Consider the following 25,843-nt stretch of genomic DNA (forward strand, 5'->3'; position numbering starts at 1 on the left):
CACGAGGTCCCAAACCAATCCCAGTACCCATCTATAGTGATGAGTAGTGGTTTATAGTTATATTTTAAAGAACTCTTTAGTAGAAACACTTTATTACATAATAACCAGCAGTTTCCTATTTGAAGTTTTAATAACGAGTTGCTTAATTCGGTTAGTAGAGTAATAAATCGATACTGAAGTGTGAACATTGCTTTTTATACTTAACTTGCAGGGACGCGCACGCTTTCGACTTTAGACATCGAAATAGTAGAACCTTTAACAAGTTGATTCGAGAATATTTAATTTCCGGGTCTCTGCTTGCAAGCAAAAATAAAGCTATTTTGATTAAAATTGATGCATGTAATCTAGAAAGGTCGATATTGCAGATGGGAAAAATCAGCCACTACCTCACCCATAAAATGGCGTTAATCTAGAAATTTAAAGAGTTAGGCTTCTATTTTTTACTTATAGTTATATCTTACACAACTAAATCAACCAAACTTGGTGAGATTTCTTACTAGACAAAGAACATATGTTACAGTATAAATATGAGCAACATCCAACTATAACCACAGCTGTTTACCATATAAAAAAATTTTAAATTCCATTCGATTCTTTCAAGACACCTCTCATCTCGAAATGAAAAAAGGTTTATAAATTTTCAAACCCTCAGATACCGATTGTGAGTACTCGAGTGATGTGATCAGTCACCTATGACTGATCTTATAGTGAAACTATATTAAAAATGTGAACTAATTCTAAAAATAGACAATATACATTTACTTGATATACGTTCGATTGACTTTGTAAAATATGTGGTACTATAGGCGTTAACCCGTCCATGTAGGCGTTAAATTATGTCGGGCCAACCATGATATACGAAGTATATCGGCCAATATGTAAGAAATCTTTGCGTTATGCAATGCTTGCTATAGATATTTGATAAAAGCACAGGCCAAATATTATACACAATGGTAAGTGAAAAAGTTTTTTAACGTAATTTTACAGAAATGTATTTCAAAATAACTGCTAAATTTATTAAACTTTACATATGAAACGGGATCGAAAGTTGAGCAGAAAAGATACATTTTATAAAATACGATTATTAGTACAATCAAAAGCAAAAGTACATATTAGTAAAGGAATAGAGAAATAATTTCATGGGATATTACTAGTTTTACAATGAAGTTAATGTTCTGGGTGATGTTATTTGCTCAATAAGTAAATAGTTTTTTAATCTTTCATCACAAATTTGTACTTCCTATCACGTGCCAAATATAAAAATTGGGGGCAGTATTTTTTTAAACAAAATAGAGAAATACATGTATCAACTACCACCAGGCTATATAAACATACAACAAATGTAATAAATAACGTTTTCAATTTGTCCCGCATCACCATTGTTGGAAAATAAAAACTTCTAAGCACACTTCCGAAAGCAATAAATTCCCCAGTAATTGGACTATCATCAAATAATATGAGCAGTTACTTACGAAGAAAATGTAATACTTATTCATGGTAAAAAATGTGCTTGAATCATGGTAAATCAGTGGCGCATATTTAACTACGTTACTTCCGACCTGGAAGTAGGCTCATCATATACTTACACCCCATTTAAGCCGCTATGGAAAACAATTTTCACTGTCAACTGCTGTTTTGTAATATGAGTACTTTGTTCTACATATCCATTTACTTATTTATGTATATAGACATACGTGCTATGTATGCACTTTACACATGGAAGCACATTTCTTCATAGCCTCTACAGAATAATAACATTTGATCCTTTAATGTGGGTTCATAATAACTAATATACAAGTACATAACATAGTTATGAATACGTATGAATCGGTGTGTTATCTAATTTTGTTGTTGAAGTATTTGTTTTTATTAAAAAAGTAACTTAGGAAAGGCTAATTTCGGTATTACAACGGTCTACAAAAATGACCAAAATCATTATATTACAAAGGTCATGACAATATATGCACAAATTCTCTATATCAGCGGTTTAACATCAAGCGTAAGTTTCTGGGTTTCTTTATGAGATAAGTTTTGATTTGATATTTTGATTAATTCCTCAGTTAACGATTGTAAAGTTAAATGAACTGATGGATTGTTGTCCGATTTAACTAATTTCGCTAAGAAATTGCAAAGATGCACGTGCTAGACGTACATATATTGTATTTTTTACGCATACGGCACCATTGTTGACGGAGTTTTTGGAGTTTCACTAGTTTTAGACCAAAATTTGTATATGAGAAATTTGTACGAGAAATGTTTTGTGTTTGATTTTTTGGTAAAATTTTTTTCAAAATTATAACACCACATTCGACAAAATCGTGAACATATTAAAATTAATGGTACTATTTGTGCAATTTTTTGTTTCGATAACGTCATTGACTCTCGATTTATATGAGGTAAAATGAAAGAATCAGATTGAATTTAAAATTGTTATATCGGGCTTTACAATAGGGATTATATGGTTTCTAGGTGTCGTTTCGGTCATGATCTGTAATTTTTTTTCATAGAATTCAGTGATATTTACAACTTCATCATGGAAAGATATACGCAATAATAACGTTTACATGCTATTACAGTTTTTATTAAAATAATCTTTCTCCAACTGCAACTTTTCCAGCGCTTTTGCCATTTAATGGAATTGTTGAAAATTTCGAGCGTACATTTTCTTTACATAATGTTCAAGTGCCAATAAGACAAAGAACCGCTCGAAGTACTTTTTATGTTAATGAGTTGAAATGCGGGTGACCGTACGTTCGTGCAAGCGATAACTTTAATAAAAATTGAAATAGTGCTATGAAACTTGATACACTCTCCCCAAAAAGCGGGATAAATCAATAATTTAGTTCCCCAGATAAATTAAATTTTACACCCAGGATGATACAAGCCGCCTACATTTAGGTGAAATCACATATCTCCGGACCTACTCAAGCAATTCCATTACATTATTATAACACTAGCTTTTCCCTCGGCTTCATTAGCATTGAATCCTTTAAATAAATATGTATGTATCAACGATTATTAACAAAAACAAATAACTAAATACGTGTGTACATAAATACTATACCGCGATGATCATCTTTTTTTTGGTGGTGGTAACCAGAAAACCCCAATTTTGTCTGTTTTACGTTTTTAGTTCTTTTTGTTTCGTTACATTTTGAAATTTTTCGACATAAAATCATATCTGCCCAAGTACAATAATTTTTTTTCACTTTTCAAATTTATTTATATTCACATTTATAATATTAGTATGAATATCTATGTTACAGTATGAAACTGGGCGCAATCGGACTTCAACCACGCCTACTTCCCATATAACACAATTTTAAATTCCATATGATTCACTCACTTTCCAGTACACAAATCAAGCACCTATGAATAAATTCAGATAAGTCTTTGCACAAATAATGCGTTTGAAGTACGCCATCTCGAGTCTAAAAATTGTTAAAATCGGACCATAAATGTTCAAGTTCCCACATACCGAATATATGGACTTTTTTGTCGAAAACATCGGTGAATCTGTGAGATATAGTACTGAAATTCAGCGAAATAGCTTCTTTGATCATAATATACCCATGTGTCAAAAATGGGTTGAATCGAGTCAATACTTCCTTTAGTCCTCATATACCTAATATAAAGTTTTTCGAACTTCCAGTAGACTTTATACCACATATATGCATCGACCAATGAGAGAGTTATTTTAATGAAATTGAGAGAGCATATTTTTCTAATAACAGCGTATATTTGTGTGCAAAATGAATAGAAGCACGTGAAATCTTGCCTTAGCCTCATATAACTGCAAACAGGATTTTGAAACGTACGACAGATTTTACCGATATATTGAAATAAGTTCTCAAGAATACTTGAGCAATGAGTCAAAAGTATTACAATCCGGTCTTCCATTGCTCTGCCCCCAATATATCCCTTATAATGATTTCCGACTTTCCACTTGACTTTAAACCGTTTAGGTTGGTCAAAATGTGTGATATTTTAATAAAATTAAGTGGACACGTTTTCTTAAAGTTACAAAATTATATTAATGGTCTGGCTCAATATTAATGCTGCATATGATATTATCACAATATGTATGGAGGGACACAGCATCGAGAATTTGAATGTGGTATTTAGGTTTAAATTATTGAACACCTTTTGTCCTATATTTATTATTATTATGGTAAATTTGAAATGATACACCTTTTTTCTTTCCGTTTTATGTATTTATTCATGGATTGTTGCCGTTTTGAAAAGTTTTTCTCTCCTTTTATGTAAATAGGCTTTAAAGAAACGTAATAGGGGCGTAAATAAAATAGAAAATGATGAATAACCCATAACCGCCTTTATTATTATTTTTAAACTCTAAAACTGTAATGAAGGATATAAATATTTTGGCGAAAAGTGAAATATGTTAGAGAATTTATTTGGTTTGTAAATTCAATCTTTTTCGAAGTATGTATCGAATTCTACAGTTGACTAGGTCGGGCAAAATTGACGTTACGTAAATGAAAATGTAAGAACGAACAGATTTCCTTTTACTATTTTTTTCTTTTAGATTTAAATGATTTTTCTCACCTTTTATGTAAATGGGCTTTATATTATGAAAACAAGAAAAAACGTTTCGAAGCTATAATAAAAGAAATATAATTTTGGTAGATCGGTTTGTATGGTAACTTTTGCTATAGTGATCCGATCCAAATAATAGGTTTGGAGATCGTTGCCTTGAACAATATATTATTCCAAATTCCAAAATCTTGTCAAATAAAAAAGAGTTCCCATAAAATAAATTGATTTGGATTCAGTTTGTATGACAGATTTATGCTATAGTGGTCCGATATATTTCTTCTTCTTCTCGGGAAGAAGAGGACGTATGCAAAATTTCCGATCAATATTTCAAAAACTGAGGGACTATACAGACAGACGGACAGACGGACATGGCTAAATCGACTCAGCGCGTCACGCTGTTAATTTATATATATATTTTAAAGCGTCTTCCAGGTGAGGCATACTAGAATATATCGGAATATTATACTTTAATCACTAAGTTTAAGCTAAACAATTTAAAAATATCAGGAATATGTTCATAAAATATTCCCCCATGGACATATGGGCTGATTAAATGAGAAAACCCTTCAGAACAAAGTAAAAACTCAATAAAAAATTTGACATCATTATTTTTTATTGGCCAAACCGCTAATTTAAAAACTTGATATTAAGCACATAATTTTATTTTGTGACAAATTAGAAAATTATAATGTTTAGTTGATAACATATAACACATAATAGTATAAAAGGTCTAATATTTATAATTTTGAATTAGAAACATTTTTTATAAAACATATGAAGGGGCTGGATCTCGCGCACTTTTTGGCAAAACATTTTGCAATAAAATAAATCGATATAATTCAATCACCTATCTTTAATATGCCTGGTAGCGAGGGGCATATCATATTCATAAAGTAACATACGTTTTACCGCATAAGAAATATTAAATATGAGCTGCTAAGTTTATATACTTGTACATTTGATGATTTTATTTATTTTTTTTTTTAAATACGTACCCTCGTGGTTTCGGCGTCGTATTTAAGTAAACCAATTTGTTGAAATATTATTTTTCCATACAAACTGCGATTTTATTGTCATTTGACAAATTAGCAGAGGCATTGATGTAATTAAATTTAAATGCGTACATACATCGAAATAATTCGCTCTATCAACGTATTGTCCTATGAGCAGTCACCCAGTTAAGAATGTATCGATGCTTTCACTATGTATGTATACATATATTTATATACGTACCTTCATATGTATGTTTGCATTTAGCTCTTGAGTCAATAAGCAAATTGTTGAAGCGTGCCACACCACTCGACGGGATTACAGATCGTAATTGGATACAGCAACTGTTTACTTTGAATTGCCAGCAGGGTAATGCCAACTTTGCTATTAGATGTACATTAAGGCTTTTTAAACAGTTGTACAAATTTTTGTGATTAGTAACCGCTATACAGCACAGCAGGCTTTCTTCGGTTTCGGTATAGTAAGGGATATTACGCGCACGTCTGCATGTACATACTATATGCATGTGTATATATGTTTCAATTCTGTAGACGGAAACACGTTTGACTGCACTCATTCATTTCAGAGCTATCCTGCTGATCGGAGAGCATTAATTCTACTTCAACACCTTTCAAACAAAAATATTGTTGAAAATACTTTAACCGACTTTATTTTATTAGAAATTTTACTTAGTAAAAAAACTAGTATTATAGAAAAGTCATTATATGAATGAAATGACTTTCAAACAAAATATTCTGCTACTCGTGCCATATACATATGTATGTATGTAAATTTTAAATATGTTAAACTCTTTTGTTATGGTGTTTTGTTAAACCTTTGCCGTAGACACATATTTGCATATACATTAATATAACTGATATAATATATATTTATTTGTTATTTCAATTAGTTAACAGCCTTTGGTACCAGTTTAAATTAAACCTACATATGTATATACTTTGTACTATATATACATATGTACGTACATTAAATTAAACATTATGTGTTACTCTACGAAAGAACTGTACAAAAAAGGTAATAATAATTAGGTTGATGGAAGTAATGCCCTGATTGTTGCGACGGCAAAGATTTAATAAGGTATCACAACAAAAGAGTTTCACCTATTTAATATGACATAAGTTTTAATTGATTTTAAAATACATAAATACAAATGAACATCGTTGACACCATAAACTCGTTGAAAGCACTTAAGAGGTATTTAACGATATTATCCATTAGCAATGCTCTCGACATTTACTGCGTTTTATTAGCTTGAGCATATATTTGAATGTTGATTCCCACTCTTATATACTTGTCTTCAAGCAGTTTGTGTGCATTTAGCCGGTGACTTTGCTTTTAAATAGATAAAAAAATAACCTTTATCTCAAATATTCAAATGTTTTTCACAAGTACAATCTCTTTGTAGTGCGATAACATATACCAACATACGTTTGCATGTACATATATATATAAATAATATTAATAATAGAAAGCTAGATAGAAATATAATAGCTATGAATTGAATAAAAATGTATACTCTTTTAAGGTATTGTGAACTTTTTTGGGGACAAATCATATAATTTATTACATTGTCCGTTCCATTCGATTTAATTAATGTAGCTAGACCATTTATTAATTCATCACAATTAACGTCATCATTTTGAAAATAGTACAATTGTATATTAGACACAGAAAAATATTGATATCCTTTCTCAACTAGAAAATAGATAAATATTTAAATAAGTATATATAACACATTGCCTGAAAATGATCGGGCCTCACACATAGATGGCGCTAGTTTTTTTGAATTCACCTCATTTTCAGTTAGTACTAACCTTCAAAAGGCAGCTGTTAAAATTTCATGACATTCTATTCAATAGTTTGCGAGTTATTGTGCTAAGAGTGACGCTACTTATGTTATTTTAAAGACAATGGATAATAAATAATTTCGTGTCTTAATTTTACACTGCTCTTAATGAAGATTATACTGATGAATAAAGCCAATTTTGTTAGGCTCGGTCATTTTCAGCCCATGTGTTATATATAAGTCACAAATTTAAAATACTTACATTAATGTTCAAATATGATAATAAACTGAACAGATAATTTTATTAAATTAGCCAAATTTCTAGTAAACATTTATAGAACAAAGGAACGCGGCAATGTACGTTAAATTTGAAGAATAAAGTTAGCGCAGTGGACTTGTACGAGACTAATGGTACCAATATACATATATATATACATGTATTTGAAATCTTTTTCCAACAAGTATATATTAGTATTCTCACTTGCTTTTGTGGTTGTGACAATTATGCAGTAATATATAAATGTAGTGATTATACAATTCTGTAATATGGCATGAAATGGATGGAAAGTGTAATTTTGTTGGGTTTATGGCGGCATATGTGAAGATATAACAGATTTAATTCTTAACACCAAATCAAAGTCTCGATTTTCAAGAGGGAGTTCGTTTTTCCTAAGCATTTGTACTATCCAGCGTACTTTATGTACTAAGGTTTGTTTTATTAATAGAAGCTTAACATATGACGTTCCTATTGACTATTAAAAAAAAAATGTTCAAGGTGGCTACGGAATATCGTCGAACTGATCACTTTGAAATTTTAATCAACATTTTAGAAACTATTTGGCTATGTCCGCAAAACTTGGTGCCGTATGACGAATGCGATTATTATCCGCATAATTTTTTTGTAATTTATAGTGACGAGAGAGTTGAAAAAATTTCGAAGCATAGTTTGTTCACAGTTTTTTTTTCTTGACAGTGTTTTAAAATGTGTCAAAACCCTTCATACTTACGATGATATGAAACTTAAAAATCAAGAAATATATGATAACAAATAGAATATTCATAGTACTCTTGGTACTCAGCATTCCATATTTTTCCTCAAATGTCGAATTATTTCCGCTTCAGCAAAAACTGCTCTGCGGATAACAGGTTTTGTGACTAGTTGATGCTTATACCACAGAACTTAAGGTAAACTTCACAATATCAAAACACATGAGTAAAGGCTTTTTTAATTTCTACATTTTTTACAACATAGTTTAGGAGATAACAAATTTTCGTTACAAGCAAATTAAAAGGTTTATATTTTATGTCAAGCCTTTGCATTCTATTGTTAAATGTCTCTTGATTTTTGGCCGTATACTAACGTCGACGTACACATTGAGATTTCTTGGCCCACATTAAATGATTTAAGCGTAGTAAGAATAAAACACCATTATCGTACATTTTCTTATTTAACTGACTCAGTCAAACAGCTCACACCTACTAGTAGGTATAAAGATCGAACTCGGATATACTCGTTCTGTACATGGTATGTTTTCGCCTGTATCGTTTAGGTGATAATTTTGGTAATAAATTTTAAAACAACTTTAAAGAACAGCATCAATAAATTGATTCTCCAAAGGGGGATTTGTTTTCATAGCACCAATAAACGAAAGATGGAAGAACTGGAAGAACTGTAGAATAAAGGAACCGACGCACATTTAATACGCGTGGCATTAATTTAAAGCGATCGTAACGCCATCCTCATATTTCCATTTGCAAGTCAGGCAACTAAGTTGATGGTTGTTTGCAGCCGTAATTGTAACTTGTTCTTTTGGCTTGTAGTTAGTAAGCAAATGAGTAAGAATGCTCAGCACGAACCAAACCATACAATGTGCCTGTGTCTTATCATGACATAATTGAGCGATAGAATTTGAGTTTAACTAAAATGCAAACATAAATTTAAGCCTCTTTAAATATAATATATGCATATATGTATGTAAAAAACTGATACGATCATACAATCCTCTGATCTTATAATGTGGTTACAAGTAATATTATAACAATGTTTCCAATTAGTATTTTACATGTATAAATAAGAATTGTACAGAATATGGAACTTACGAGTAAACAGACAAACAGGTAAATTCTAAGTTAAGTTCAAACTTAACTACTGATGTGAGTTGTAGAAACTAAGAATTTTTAAAGATCCTTTATCAAATTTTTTTTTTTTAACTATTCTAATTTTATCAAATCGAAAAAATAGTATTTGTTTTAATTTAAATTTCATTTTTCTAACTAAAAACAAAATCGTTAAGTTCAGTTGCACCAAAGATTACCCCTTGATTTAGATCGATCAGTCTGTATGACAGCTTTATGATATAGGGGTCCGATCCAAACAATTCGGAGATTGCACCGTTGTCATGGACAATAATCAATGCCAAATTTCATGAGGATATATCGTCACATCTTTCCATATAAGGAAATGATTTTGCCGTTTGTACGACAGCTATTCTGGGTGTTACAAAGTTCCTGGAAAAGATGATATACGTATACCCTGTTTAGGGTAAAAATATGCGTATTGCAAAAGTAAAGAAGAACTTGCTTTGAACATATTATACTCTCACAATTTGGACGAATTAATAGCGGGTAAGTATTTTAGGATGTCTGCAAAACTTTGTTTTATTATTATTGCTGTGATTATGCTATAGCTAACATGTCAATATAGTTTCATTAAGATATCACATCTAATCAAATCGACTCTACTTAAAAGAAAAGTACGAATCGGTTTAACATATTTTGACCAAATACCATAATTAAAAAAGGGGGTTTAAATCGGTTAAGTAGTTTCTGAATTCAGAAATTTCGATTAGAAGTGTGGTAAGTGCGAGAAAAGTACAATATATATTATATTTAGTTTTTTTTACGAAATTCAATTTTATTATAAGGGATAATTGAATTAAGCTAATATTTCAGCTTTCCTATGAAATTTTTTTCTTGATCTAAAAGAAGAAGGAAATAAAACAATTGTAATATCTTAAATAATATACAAAACTACATTCTAACAAATATGGTATATTAATATTAACTTTCATTTAGACATTGACAAAATATCTTTGATATTGGTGCTTAATGATAATTGATGCAAAATATCCCACTTATAAAAGTAATGGTAACATATCATGATACTATTTACAAAATATGACGGTTAAATTGACGATCTGTTCCTAATATGTTAGTAATACATTTTTGGTTGAAGTTATTACCAGACTACATAGTAATTTTTTGTCATTACATATAATTTGGTTATTCATAATAAATAAAAGTAAATTAATATCTTTCTAGCAGATGGTGTTAAAACTTGAGAACCATCTTCGAACGGCTGATACAGTTAATGAAACTGTTTTTGACATGAGTTGAAAATTAGATTCGAACTCAAACTTTCGTAGAAGTTGGTCACACCTTTAATCACTATATCATGGTGGCAGAGATGTTCAAATGTGTATATATTTATTCATAAAGATTAAATCATAAAATTATATTTGAAAACGATTCAACAACAAGTTTCTGAGATTTGGTACATATGTAAGTTGGTTAAAATAATTATATTGTATAAAAGAGAATCCATCTCGTTCGAATATTTCACTGTAGCGAAATACGTACATTCTTATTGGCAATTCAATGGAATTCAAATGTTTTAATGTGTGCTCTTTTAACACTAATGGTGTCAGAATATATAATTTCTACTTTCCACAGCATGGCAGGGCACCTGACTTTACAACTCAACACCTAACCAAACCAATAATAAACTAAAAAATTAAAAAAAACGAAGGGTACGCAAGTCCTGCTAAGAGTTTTGTATACACTCATTGGGTGTTTTATTAATTCAAGGAAGGGCGTGATGTAAATTTGTTAATGTGGTTGACGACAAAGTTGTCAGTGAAAATTCACCCCCAAATTACACTGAACATTGCAAAGTAAAGTGAATAATGGTGAGGGACTTAATTTCGAACAGGGAGTTCACCCACCAATAAAATTGCTCATACAGATAGGTATGTTCTATATATGTAGGTGTCAAGGGTGAAAGTGTTGTAAGTTAAAATTGTTTTAATGTTGGGAAAATTTATGTAAATTGCTCTCTTTTTGCATATTTAAAAGGCGAATTCATGAGTATTTTACCAAAGTAATTTACGTTTTTTGCTCTCGAGCTTTCAAAGTTTAAGCTTAATGATATATATTTTTTTTTATACATGTGTATTTACTAATACTTATACATACTTCATTTTCATACATGTGCATAATAATATACCAAATAAACAAGGAAATATGCCTGTGTTTGGTACCTAGTGCGATAATTGAAGCATATTTTCAGAAGTTCTATTCTATCCTAACATGTTTATTAAAGTATTATCCATACAGCCAAACCATTTTTTCCTCTTGAATTTTACAGAAAAGTTTTCATTTTTTAATAATGGTTTTGAGCTATAAGAGAAACTTCGTTTTCTAACCTTCCCAATATCGTTATGACAATGATCTTTTCGTCGCACATGTAACTCAAAAGAAAAAACATTATTTTCACATATCTCTCGTCATAATTGTAATATTTGTTCCTTATGTAATTATTTGTTCTATGCTTTCCGTAGACGCATACTTTTGGTGGCAATTTGACGATGCGTATCAATTGTAATTTATAAATTTTTAAGTAAATAATTCATCTATTTTTTCACACATCTAATTAGCTTATATTTCAATTAAAATTTCTCTCATAAAATATCTGTAATAGAAACAGGTATTAAATTTTCATTAATGAGAGACAACTACGGTTCTTTCATTGCTCTTAATTACCTCCGTCCCTCATGATTTCTTAAATTTTGAACACCTTTTGTAGTCGTGATGGTTGATGACCGGAAATTTTGTCACCCGTAAGCACTTAATGTGCTAATGAATATTACTTCCAATTGTCAAGCATTTGAACATACGCGCATATGTATGTATATACATGCATATGTTTATTTGTTTATATTGTTATTACCTTTACAGGAATATCTTCATTAGTCTACTAATTCAAGTTTTATAACGTATTTGATTTTTATACTCTTGCAACATGTCGCTACAGAGTATACTAGTTTTGTTCACCTAACGGTTGTTTGTGTCACCTAAAACTAATCGAGATAGATATAGGGTTATATATATATAAATGATCAGGATGACGAGACAAGTTGAAATCCTGGTGATGTCTGTCCGTACAAGCGATAACTTGAGTAAAAATTGATATGTCTTGATGATTTTATTACCCTTTCAAACTCTGTGAAAATCGGTAAAATCGGATAATAACCACGCTTACTCACATATAGCGGTTATGTTGAAAACTACTAAGAGTATTATAAATCACTGAATAAATTAACCACAAGCATTAAAGCTCACAACCAGGATGGATGAGAAAATATTTTTAAGATCTGGTGTGAAATTAGACAAGGGGAGTTGCTCCGCCCACCTTTAGGTGTGTGAAATTATTCGAACAATTCTATTAGACACTGCGAAAATAAATATATCAATATTTCAATATGTAAGAAATCTTAATGAAATTCAGAAATAATCGTAGTTTGATAGTGTTTCTTCGCTTCTGTTCCTTGCAAGTTGATTGAAGAGTAGATTAAAGAGCATGAAATTTTTGGTTTCACCGGACAATATGATATTCAACAACAAAAATTGGATTTCAAGGGAGCAGTTGAAAGCATCAGCGACCTTGATAAAATAGTATGAAAACAATATTTATGATTATTTGACAAACCTCATCATTTTATTTATTAAGTTTCTTTGCATGAAATTAGTTCATAGTGACTGTGAGTTTTATACCAACCGGAACAAATTAAATATAAGTTTCTATTTTGTAATGTAGGTATTAAGTCATTGAAATAAATATATTAAACTTGTCTACATAATTGTTGCTTATAAGCACTTTGATTTGACTTTTTGTATACACTAATATGTATATTCATAATGCACAAAACTCAATTCAAAAGCGTTAATTGAATTATTGGGAAACCCTCAACGATCTTATGAAACCCAACCAATTATCAGCTCTAACATCTTGATTGATGATAAATTATATTACACTACGAAAATTTATTTTGATACCTGTCGTTTCATTCGCTTAGCTAATGGCTTTCGTATGATTGGATTGTAGCAGAAAAGGTCCTCACTACTTACAGTATTGTGGTGAAACGCCAAAATGATGTTAAAGTCATACAACATGCTTGACAAAAATTTGACGCCATGGAGTTACTTATCGTGGTACAGTTACAAAAAAAGGAAAGCGGGAATAAACAAGGTACAATTCTAAGTATCGGTCAAGTGAATGTGATTGATGGCTTGTCTTGCTTTCACTTAACTATTTCCACACCTCTTTTTAATGAGTTTCACTAGGTACTTACATAGGTATGTATATAAATTTATTGTATATTTCGAAATAATTTGTCGACAGTGGATGGATATGTGTTATATGAGCTTAACCTAACAATTGAAATTTATCAGTTTAGAAATTTCAATCATTTTAATTGTGATTAATAACAGAGTCAAAGTTAATTTAAATATGAACTATATTCTTTGAAATTTTGGCACATATTTACTTATTCTTACTCGGTTAAAAAATGTTAATCAATGATCTATAAGCTTCTGTTAATTTACACTGCTAGTAATACAATTCTCTAAATAAGTGAAACGTTATTTTGCGGTCATGACAAAGCATTTGGTAGCCTGCGTCCTTTATGATAATTTAAATTGTAACCCCTTAGCAGCATTCAGAACTCCATAAGTGTATTAAGGTATAGATATGTACATATGTACAGATACTCATATATACTTGTACTATACATCTCCATATACATTTCACGTAAGCATGCAGCATTGTAATTTTATCCATGCAGCGTCATTCCACGAATTCGTTATGGGCTTAATTGATTACGTTTTTGAACGGAAGCCTTCGCAATAATAAGTTAATGTGGCGTCAATGATTAATGAACAAATGAAAGTAATCAAAATATAGATGTATATGTATACGCATACGACCTTTTCAAAACAATCATTCGATTTCTTATTCTGAATTTTTCCAAACATGGCAAAACCGCTTTTAATTATCTTTTAATAAAAACAAGCTAAATGGATATGCTTAGATATTCGTTTTAACAAAAATGTACTCAATTTCGGTATCGTGTAATCTTATACTGTTGGTCGTGCAAGTGCTCACTTAATTTTAAAATATTTGAAATAATCCAGCTCCAACCGATATTTACGCTGATGCAAAGAATAATATGGAGGCTAGAAGAAGTTCTAGATTAAACTAAACCTATTAAACTAAAGTGCGCTTAAGAAAACATTATCCCAGATAAGCTAAAATTTCATATTCTTGCAACTTGCAAGGATCAAATACGTGGTGGTTTCAGGTGTTGGCAAAATTTTATTTCAAAAAATGTTGTGAAAGAATTCAATATTCATATTCTTGCAACTTGCAAGGATCAAATACGTGAAAATACCTTCAGGTGCTGGCAAAATTTTATTTCAAAAAATGTTGTGAAAGAATTCAATATTCATTGTTCGACGAAACTAAATAATTAAGATCGAATTTGTATCTTATTAACTATATTCCCGTCAGCGAATATTATATTAAAATCATCTGAAAATAAGATATATCTGACATAAACTCAACCGAAATTGATGGCCAAAACGTCAACCAGATGATCGAAATTTATTATATTAAGCGTATGAGGTTTGGACCAAGGTCTAAACCAATTTCATTCATATTCAGCGCTAAACCATATAATTTTTAAATTTAATAAAATATAACAGATTTTACCCAACCTAAACGGTTTAAATGCAGGTGGGAAGTCGGAAACCATTATATAGCCTATATTGAGGGTTGTAAGGATCTGAGCTGAATTCACTAACTTTTGATATCGCTCAGGTATATTCAAGAACAAATTTTCAAGCATTTATAAATACATCACTCATACACTGACCGACATATTCAGCATAGAGTTGGTTAGAATAACGAAAATCATTATATTATATGTAGTATATTGGGCTTTGGGTAATTCATAGTCAAATGTCACATATTTTCGGCATTAAACTATAGTATGTTCAATATTATATGTTCAGTTTACATTGTTGTGCCTTGAAGCCAACGCCAAAAACGAAAAAAAATTTCAACTTGATTTGTCATTCTGTCACCATTATAAGTACCATTATTAGTGAACGAAAACATTATTATCCTGTTTACAGCGTCGAGGAGAAAACGACGTCGAAGTCAATCAACCACCTGATTCATTACACTCATTACTTTTGGCATGGAAAATTACTTTAAACACTTCTTGGCCAACATCCAAAAATATAACAATTGCTTTCAAATGACGTCGTTTTAACACTCGTATAATGGAACAAGTTGCCAAAAATGTTTGAAAACATAATTTCCAGATACAACAATCATTACCAAGCGTTCTGATGTCTTTAAAATCATTCGATACTGTTATTAAACGTGTAAGTTTTCCAATTGAAATATTCTTAAAGCAAGCTTTTTGAATAAAAACTTTAGAGTGAAAATGGTGCTGTTGCCAGGGTTGCGAATGTTTTAATTCAAAAATCCTTTAATCCCAATGTTTGGGTTATTTTTAAATTTTTATTTTTTGATCCAAGACGTTTTGACATTAAAAATTTGAAATTGAAGATATTACATTTTGATTTTAATGAACCCGAAAAAATGTTAATTCTAAAACCAATTATTTTTTAATTCTTAATTATATGCTTGATATTAAAATTTTTTTCTTTACTTTTCAACCGGGTAGTTTTTGGGATTACATTCTTAATTTTTTTATTTTTTAATCCGGTATGTTGAATAAAAACTTGTATACCCTGAACAGGATACAAGGTGCGTTCCAAAGTAAACAGGACTTTTAAAAAAAGACAGAACAAATGGTTTTATCGGCAATATCAGTTAATTTTATTCAAAATAGTCTCCTTCTGCTTTAATACAGCTTTTTGCACGGTCCAAAAGCATGTCGAACGAGTGTTTTAGCTCGTTGCCCGGTATAATCCCCAGTATGTCGGCGCATTATCGAGCAACAAACGCCAACTTCCATCTTCGCGATATTCGGGCCGAACACCTCGAATACGACGCACCAAACGCTTCAAAACTCCAAGGTAGAATACCGTATTATCGTTTTGGCCGGGTGGAACAAATTCTTTGTGGACAATACCCTTGGAATCATAAAATCAAATCAGCATTGCATTCACTTTTGACTTTTCCAGGCGCGATTTTTTGGGTTTCGGCCCATTTCTCATTTATGTCCTCACGACCACTTTGAAAACGTTGAAACCACTCGTGCACTCGAAGCTCATTTTCGCACCGATGACAAAAACATACTGACACTTAAAACGCAATAACTTCACTTCCAATAGATGAAATGTAATGAAATTTTTACTGGAAGTCGATAAAGGATAGCTATAGGATAGGATAGGTCGTCACTAGAGTTTACTTTGTTACTTTTTTACTGTTTACTTTGGAACGCACCTTGTATATTAAGTTTGCCACGAAGTTTGTAACACTCAGAACAAACTCGTTTTCTCACTAAGAAGCTGCTAATTTGTCGGAACAGCTTATATTGGACCACTATAGCATATATCTGCTGTACAAACCGAACAATCGGAATCAATTGCTTGTAAGGGAAACTTTTTTGTTTGACGAGGTATCTTCACGAAATTAGGCACGAGTTATTGTTTAAAGCAACAATGTATGGTATTCTCCGAAGAAATTGTATAGATCGCCAGATTGCCATATTGACTGAACGATCGGAATAAAGTTCTTGCATGGAAAACTTTTTTATTTGACGAGGTATCTTCACGAAATTAGATTGGAATCAAGTTCTTTGTATTTGTGAAGGGTATTATAGCTTCGGTGCAAACGAAGTTAACGTCTTTTCTTGTTTTTTTTTTTGTTTTCTAATCCCTATGTGGAGATTACAAATTAAACAAAAAATTTTAATTCAAATGTTAATTGAATTATTTTTTTAATGCATTATTTGCAACATTGATTGGAATCTATGATTCTATTCAGAAGGCTACAGTTTCCCATTCGTTTTGCTATCGCTTTATTTAGCTTCTATAAATACATAAGTCTCAAATCCAAACAATGTCCATTTGCTGTTTGCAATTGCAAAACCCATGTTTAATCCATGTTTAGCTGTTTATAATTCAAAGTTATAACTTTTACTGTTAAAAATCAAGAATGGTCTACTCTACGTACCTCATTCATTATCATCAACTAACAACTTTGTAATTTATAGATTTTTACAATCTTGAAAATAAGTTGATTAAAATATGTAAAAACGTGTTCTCAAGAAAACCCATGAACTCAATTACATATCTCACACATCGACATATTTATGTATGTTTAATATAAAGGCAGCCGATTAATTTTGTTCTCTATTATATTGGCAAATATTTCCAGTACAATGCCAGCTTTACAAACGGTCATCTTCATTTTCGGTTTGTGCGGGTTAAAGGAGGCGAGGAATGATTTTTATATGAGACCCGCCGCAGTGCCACTATTTGTGTCCATGTTTCTTTCGATATCTACAGTTGATTTGTTTATTGTAGAGCAAACGAATGTGATTTAATTCAATGTGGTCCGATTTGAAACTGATACATAAGTAAGTAATTGCTGGGGTATGAAATCAATCATATTGCAAAACTCAACGTTTATGAGGATATTCATTAGATACTTAGTTATCGTAATTTTAGTACTTTTAAATATAACCGTTGCAAGTGTTAGCCAATTTCACTCGTTATATTGTGAAATTGTTAAAATATAACTTTTTAAATATTTTAATCACTCATGCCCTCCCTGCTCAAACTCCGTGTACTTATTTCGATTATATGAAGTACATATACCTATATAATTGCGACCTCAGTTGTTTCATTTCGATTAACGACTTTTTAATTTTTTTATTCAATTCCGTTATGCTCGCAATAAATTCCTTTAAAATAGAAATATACATATGTTATAATGTATTAATTTAGTTGATAATAAATGTAGAAGAGCGGTGCAAAGTATTGTTTTGTTACAAATGAAAAAACACTATTACGCAAACGAAATTAAAGAATATTAGGTTTATAGATTGATAACATATGTATTGAGAACTGAAGAAGAACCTAAAAAATCAATACGCTTTCTTATATGACCAGCGTAAACCTTTATAAACCCATGCATACTCACATGTGAAAATAAATACAAAGATAATAGCATCTAAAATTATCTCTAAGCATTGGCAAATAGAAATATTGAAGCGAATTCCATTCTCTTCGCATAACTAGCAATTGTTCACGTGTAAATTTTTTTTTTCCGTTCCAATGAAGTGATGGATCGAATTCGTCTCTATGCACATACATACATGCGCCGATCATATTCAGATGAACAATTAATACAAGCCGTACAGATGCATTAATTATTTAATATCGATATCTTTGCCTACGGCCAAGTATTCGAGTTTTATATGCTATGGGATTTAAAGACAATAATTTTCAAACATTTGAATTATTCGATGTATCACATAGATTTTCATATTATATATATTGCACATACTTATGTGTGTTCACAGAAACTTCAATTGTGAAATCTAACGCCTCTTAAAAATAATTGCACGTGAATACTGTAATCGTTTACACAATTAAATTGCCTTTAACTATAATGAGGATAAAAACGACAGGACACCTGACAACTGCTTCTCTAACAAAAGTACATAAGAATAATAACATGCAATCTTGAATGTTTGTTTGGCCACTATGTGGGGTTGGATTTTAGGGTCACGAATGCGCAGACATGACTAGACGAAATTTGTTCAGCTCTCATTTTGTGGTGTTCATATGTCGTCGAATAGACGAATATGTTTGTCGGTACCCTTAACTAACCACTTTGTTGCGTACTTCAGCAGTTCAGTGGCAACTTAGATAAGTGAACAATTTTATGTTTAATTTAAAAGGGACACTCGTATTAATATTATAAGTGTGCAAAAACGAAAGTCAGAGACCGGAACTATGTGTACTAATAATAAACAAACTCAACATAATAGCTGAGCAAATTTAAGGGCAATAACGAATTTTTATACGGTGCAGCAATTACAGTATTTACACGTAAGGATAATTAAATTACACCTGTCCTCGATAGCTTTCAATATGAAAAAACAGTTGCCCTTTATAGACCAGAATTTTACGTAAATATATGTATACATATAAATTTTACTCGAATATATACACATTATATATATTATATATGCATATGTAAATGTATGTAAGTGTAACTTAGAGAACTTTCTTTAATTCACCAATGCGGAAGTGATGCATTAAAGTTTTTGAAAAGGTATCTATGTTACACTCAATCGTTAGACGCTAATGCGTATCTACATCTCGTACCTTAAGCCTCAAAATATTGAAATACATGTTTATACATACATACATAGTATGTAGGTATAAGCGCGCACATTATTTTTGTATCTCCGAGTGGTTAACTGAAATTAACCTACCTATCTCGACTTACTACTTGCACTCTAACTGCGTAGCTTGACTTCCTGTCTTGTCCAAAAACTTAATCAAAACGAAATTTGTGCGATTTATCCCTCAATCAAGTATCAGAGCATTCAGTGCCGATAGATTTTTGGGACTGAAGACTGAAATGTTTTAGATTTGACTTAATTTAAACGATCATTAGTGCCCAAATTCGATTATAATGATCGTTGCAGCTTTCTGTATCGTTTATATCATATGATTAACAAATATGGCATATTAATTAGATAATTTTTGGCCTTAGATTTTTAGCCGTCAACATTCGACAACAAATTTATGTCTTCAAGTACATTTTTGCTATGGAAAAATTTTCTTTTTTCAAAAACTAAAACGTTTGTTTGATTTTCCAACAAAATCGTGAAACAGAGGAACTTAAGGTCTGCAAATTAAATAGCTTTTTACAGAAAATTTTAATCTAATTGCATTTCTTAAAAGAAAATATTCTATGTTTTAAAATATCTATTAAAACCATTATACTCGTGTTATTTAGTTGATTTAAAATGTATATACCATATGTATACACAGTTTGAGAGATTATAACGCTTAAATTTTTAGTGAGGACACAGTTATGTTTGTAAATGTGTGTTGCAAGTAAAAGCTTTTTCAATTTAAATTTACCCACATCTTAAGGTTACATTTGAATAGTTTATAAAATTGCAATAATTTCTTAATTTATTGTTTGTATCTTATTTTGTTTTAGTAAAAATCTTAAATGAGTTCAAATTCTTACCATAGTAATAGATTGTTAAATTTATCTGACTAGAGTGCGAAGAATTTCATCGTTAAATATATGAAAGGTTACAAAACCGCCACATTTGATCTAAGGTTTCCCCTACTAATATTCTATTTTTTATTATATATATGTACATAGTTGGCTGTGAGGAAGGACGTGTGTTATCTAGTTAATGGATAAAGCATCCTACAGCTTAGTAATTGCTTAAGGTTAGCTCTCTATGAAAAGAAGTGTTTAAGTATAGGTTAAAAATTAATACGGCTTTACCAAACTCTCTTGTACTTAAACTACATAATGACACCACGACACTGTATCGCTCTCTGTGTAAATTATTGATACTCAGAAAGCAATTTAGATAAGAAAAACACAGGAATTCTTCACACTTCACACCTACAGAGTACGCTTTATACATGCATACATACATGCATGGCCCAGCTGTTGTGCAACTTTAAAATATTTAATGCAACTGTCTTCAACAAATTATACATTCAAAACTGGTTCATAATAGTATATATATTTATTTAGTGTAGGCATTATGGAGCCCACAGAAAGAGGATTCACAAATTGATTGATTGTTAAATGGGAAACGGGATGATATTCTACAGTGTAGCGCCAACATAATGTGCTCAGAGTACATAAATTTGTATATGTGAATATATTTATAGTACTTAGCCATCTGTCAACAAGTGGCGAAAAAGGTGCAAAACGACGAAACAAGAGTGAAATAAGAGGTCCGAAATTACAGAAACAATTAATGCTAGCGATAACATCAAAAGGCTCTCAACATGATTTGTCAGAAATTAAGGCCAAATGACGATCGAAATGTTAATGAAGGTTAAAAAGACGATACTGGTTATATTAAGAACAACAATTAGGGCAAAGGTGCAACTGTAGCTTTAAACGTACATGCATACGACCAATTCGACATCAGTTCTCACACATGGACACTTCCTTCATATTAATGTCTGGCTATGTGTTCCGGAAACTCGTCGATTGCTGAAACCTCCTACCAAATTGAGCACAACTGCACGCGATTGTAGTTAAGTTTGTTAAGGTGCGGCATCTTATATAATTGCGATTAAAATAATTTGGGTAATTAACATCCATTTAATTTCAAATTAATGTGAAATACTAATGTTTGAAGAGATCTAACAAATTTTGAAATGCATCTATATGTGTGAAGGTATTTTTACCTGAGTAATATTGTAATAATTGTTGGCTGTTGCCGTTATCGCTTTAATAAAGGTTGTAGTCTGAATAGATCAGAGTTGAATGCATATGTATATTGGTTTGTTGAATGGCTAATAGAAAAGCAACAAGAACCATGAAATCGTAAATCTAACCACGAAGAACCACTTTTAATGGGTCACAATTAAATATTTATTTATGATGCGATAGTTTTTAAATAAAATTTAAATTTGTATACCTTGTGACTTATATAACATATGACGAAAATCAAAGACTGACTAATAGTTTCAGTATAAAGTCAAATATAGACGATAGACATTGAAAATGTATGGTCGGATATTAAATTTGTTATATAAGATATATATGTATCTGCCCCTCCATACTTCGTTGGCCTGTACCAAATTAGAGTTTTGTTTCTTTATTTGTGACTTATTTACATTTAATGATAGTTTTCCGCTTAGCGGAAATTTTTGGCCATTTGCAATGCCAAACTCCTCAAGGTGTCAAGGAAGACGTGGACAGACGGACGGACAGTAATTCGTCGACTCATCTCATAAGGGATATGACGTGTAGATCTAGGTTTAGTCCAATTTAAATCACATTTCAAATTTTATATTATTTTCATTTTTAATAGAAGTCAAATACGACGTAGTGTTTGCTCTCATCACATCTGCTTTCTTGTTGATGTTGGGTGTAACAATTTATTTTTGTACGATTTTGAAAATCAATTCAGTACATAGACTTTTAGTCAAAAATATTTTTTCAGATTATACCGGAATATATGAATATTTGGGAAAGTCTTCCTTATTTTTGAGAACGATTTCGTTTGAATTCAATTTCTTCCTTACTGAAATTTTAATCCACTTCTTCATTTAGGTGTTTTTTTTGTTGCTGATGGTAAAATCGTCTGGACATGCTCTAAACTCTTCCACAAGAAGGCTTTATATATTTCTAACATCATTAATGATGGCATTGATCTCTTTGAAGAATCAATTTTCTTTTATTAACTGACTGAAGGATTTTAAACCATATGGAGGCCATCAAAACACTCTCATATTTGCTTATTCAAAATTCGATTAACGTCCTGACGAGTTTCTACTGTGAGGTTGAGTTTTTTAACTTCTTACAAAGCGTTTATCAATCGGGGAAGATTTTTGGCAAATGGCTTGACGGCATCGATTCTGGTAGACCATCTTATATTAGAAAGACAGTGAAGTGAATTGCGTATTTTGGATTTCAGAATTTCCCAACGTTGTGAGCTTGTACTGAAAATATTTAAACATTTTTGAATGACACAAAAGAAAGTTATTGCTCGAAGACAGCATTCAGTGAGTCGACTCCAGCCAAATTCAAAGTGTGAGCACCACAGGACGAAATAATTGTATAAATATGAATACTTATTTTTACTTTGGATGTGATTTTGCCTCCTTCATATTTACCGCTCACATTGCTACCATTATCGTAGCCCTGTCCAGGGCAGTCTTCCAAAGGAATGTTATAATTTTCCAATATTTTGCAAATTAAAGCGGCAATAGCTTTGCCGGTTTTTTCGTGACAGTCGACAAAAGCGAGAAAACGTTCCTTTATCGGTAATCACAACTTTGAAATAATAATAAATAATTTTTTGGGAAATACGGGCCTCTTCCAGAACTCCAGGCTCGGGCTGAAAGTTTTATCCAATATATTCATTGGTGCTTGATTTTATACTGTAAAGTGAATGAAACAGATGAAATTTAAAATTGGTTTGTATAGGAAGTAAACGTGATTGGGGTTCGATTTCGCCCATTTTCACACCGCATGCAATTTTAGCACCGCATAATAATAGAATGTGTTATATAGAATGTGAAATTTAGTACCTCTGACATATGTATTTATTTAGTGAGTTATTGCACTCTTGGTATTTTTCGTCATAACCGTTATATGGAGAGTGGGTCTCCATAATTCGACTTCACCAAGTTTCACACTCTTTGAGGAGGTGATGAAAAGTTATGTCCTTAGCAAATTTCGTTGATATAATAATAGTGGATTGTGATATAGTATATATGTATGTACATAATGGTAAACCTATCAGAAGGCTATCACACATGCACTTATAAATTTTTTTCAAATCACAGATGCCTCTCCCGAACTGTGAACAGTTTTGCATCTTAATGTAGAATTTAGTTAAGGCACTTTACATGTTTTCCATTAATGACATTTATTATACTCTATGTTGCGGGAGTATAAAAACTCGGTCAAATATCTATCACAGGGGTTTTTTGCACAGATTTAAGCGTCAGTTATATAGCTTTTTAACAAACAGTCATTATAAGAAGCCTATTTCCGAAATTTCTTGTAGCTGATTATAAATGATTCTTGATACCTCATTCGTTTTCTTGGCATTTCTGTTGGAAATCAATAATGAAATAATATTTTTACTAAAAGCAACACACTGAATGGAAATATAGTAAGAAAAGAGACAATAAGTAGCATCCAAAGTAAGGTTAAAAAAATAATAAATCTTTAATTGGTAACTATATGTATTTGATGGTATGAAAATGTCACAATCAATATGGATTTGTTTAAGATGAAATGAGACAAACAATTGTCAATGTTGGTTTGGAACTGCGCATGCTATTTTATGTTTTACTTATTTCAGTGGATAAAAAAAGAGACGGAACGTTGGTGAGTGCATCATTGTTCCCTCGTCAACCTGATTACTGGCGATTCGTTGCAGACAGGAATATTGACTATGTACTTTAGCCTCTCAAAACAATTACACACAATAGGCGGAGTTTATAATGCAACTGAAGAGAGGGCGGCTGCTAATCCCTGACAACGGAATTGATCTGTGAAAAGTGCAAAGGGGTGGAGTAACTTAACTTCAGTGTGGTTAAGTGATTTAGTAAAACCGACGAGCTTTTAAATTTATTTAAACATATTTAAAGAGTTTTGTATATTAGCATGTATTTATTTTGATCTCAATGAGTTATGCTTTACGTTAATTTAATTTCTATACCTTCATAGTGGTATAAAACTGAAGGTAAACATAAAAATTAATTAGTTAGTTTGACATTTTTGTCTTTATCATTTTGAACAGAGCAAGAAATTTGTCCTTATTAACCCACACAGCGTGTTATTGACTTTTGACAGTGTTGATTTGTTGTGAAATAGTTATAAAAAATAAAGAATTCGCTGAATTTTTACAATATAGCATAGAAATACTTGTGTGCGAGCTCAAGGCTAAGTTCAGATGTAGCCAAACATTTTATACTCTCACAATTTATAGGTATAAAAGTGGCGAACTATTTCTAGGTGTTAGAAAAACTTTGTATTAACAAGTAAGGTAGGGCTAAGTTCAGGTGTAATCGCACATTTTATACTCCCGCAAATTTTTAAGGTTCAAAGCCGGGAAAATACTTTCACGTGTAGGAAAAACTTTGTAATAAGAAATATTGCATAAGAACTCTACATGCTTTAGTTGAAGAAACCGAATGGACAACAATCAAATTTGGTATATTGTTAACTTTCTTTGTTGCATTACTAAATTTCGTCCGAATTATTTATACAAACTTCAACTGAATTAATTTAAATGAAGGGAGAAAATTTAATATATTGGTTATATGAGCAAAAAGCTAACCAAATCATCGGAGTTCATTACATTATTAATATGAGGCTTAGACCAAGATCTAGTCCAATTTCATTCTCGTTCAGCGCTTACTACATTATGATTAAGATATTCACTTAATTTCACTAAAATACCACATATTTTAATCAACATAAACGGTCTCATGGAAAGTTTAAATGAATGAAATCAATATTATTGCGCGGTACATTGCGATTAAGATTTGATTGCAATAACTTTTGACATTACTCAAGTATACTTGAAAACATGTTTCCACGCAATTTTATGAAGGACAAATTCGACATTAACCCTGCTAGAACAACGAAAATATTACGAAATACGAGAGAGTGCTAAAGCCATATACGCAATTTACATACAT

The 25,843-nt window shown here is 31.1% G+C and overlaps 1 long non-coding RNA gene across 1 annotated transcript; it reads right to left on the minus strand.

The window, feature by feature from the left end:
• Window positions 1–22,468: 22,468 nt before the first annotated feature.
• LOC138857400 (uncharacterized) lies at window positions 22,469–24,260 on the minus strand. Its single transcript, XR_011396462.1, has 2 exons — window positions 23,717–24,260; window positions 22,469–23,566 (listed from the first exon to the last, which is right to left on the minus strand). It is a non-coding gene; the product is annotated as an uncharacterized lncRNA (long non-coding RNA).
• Window positions 24,261–25,843: the final 1,583 nt, after the last annotated feature.

The sequence above is a fragment of the Bactrocera oleae genome, chromosome 5 (genome assembly GCF_042242935.1).
Source record: "Bactrocera oleae isolate idBacOlea1 chromosome 5, idBacOlea1, whole genome shotgun sequence".
NCBI lineage: Eukaryota > Metazoa > Arthropoda > Insecta > Diptera > Tephritidae > Bactrocera > Bactrocera oleae.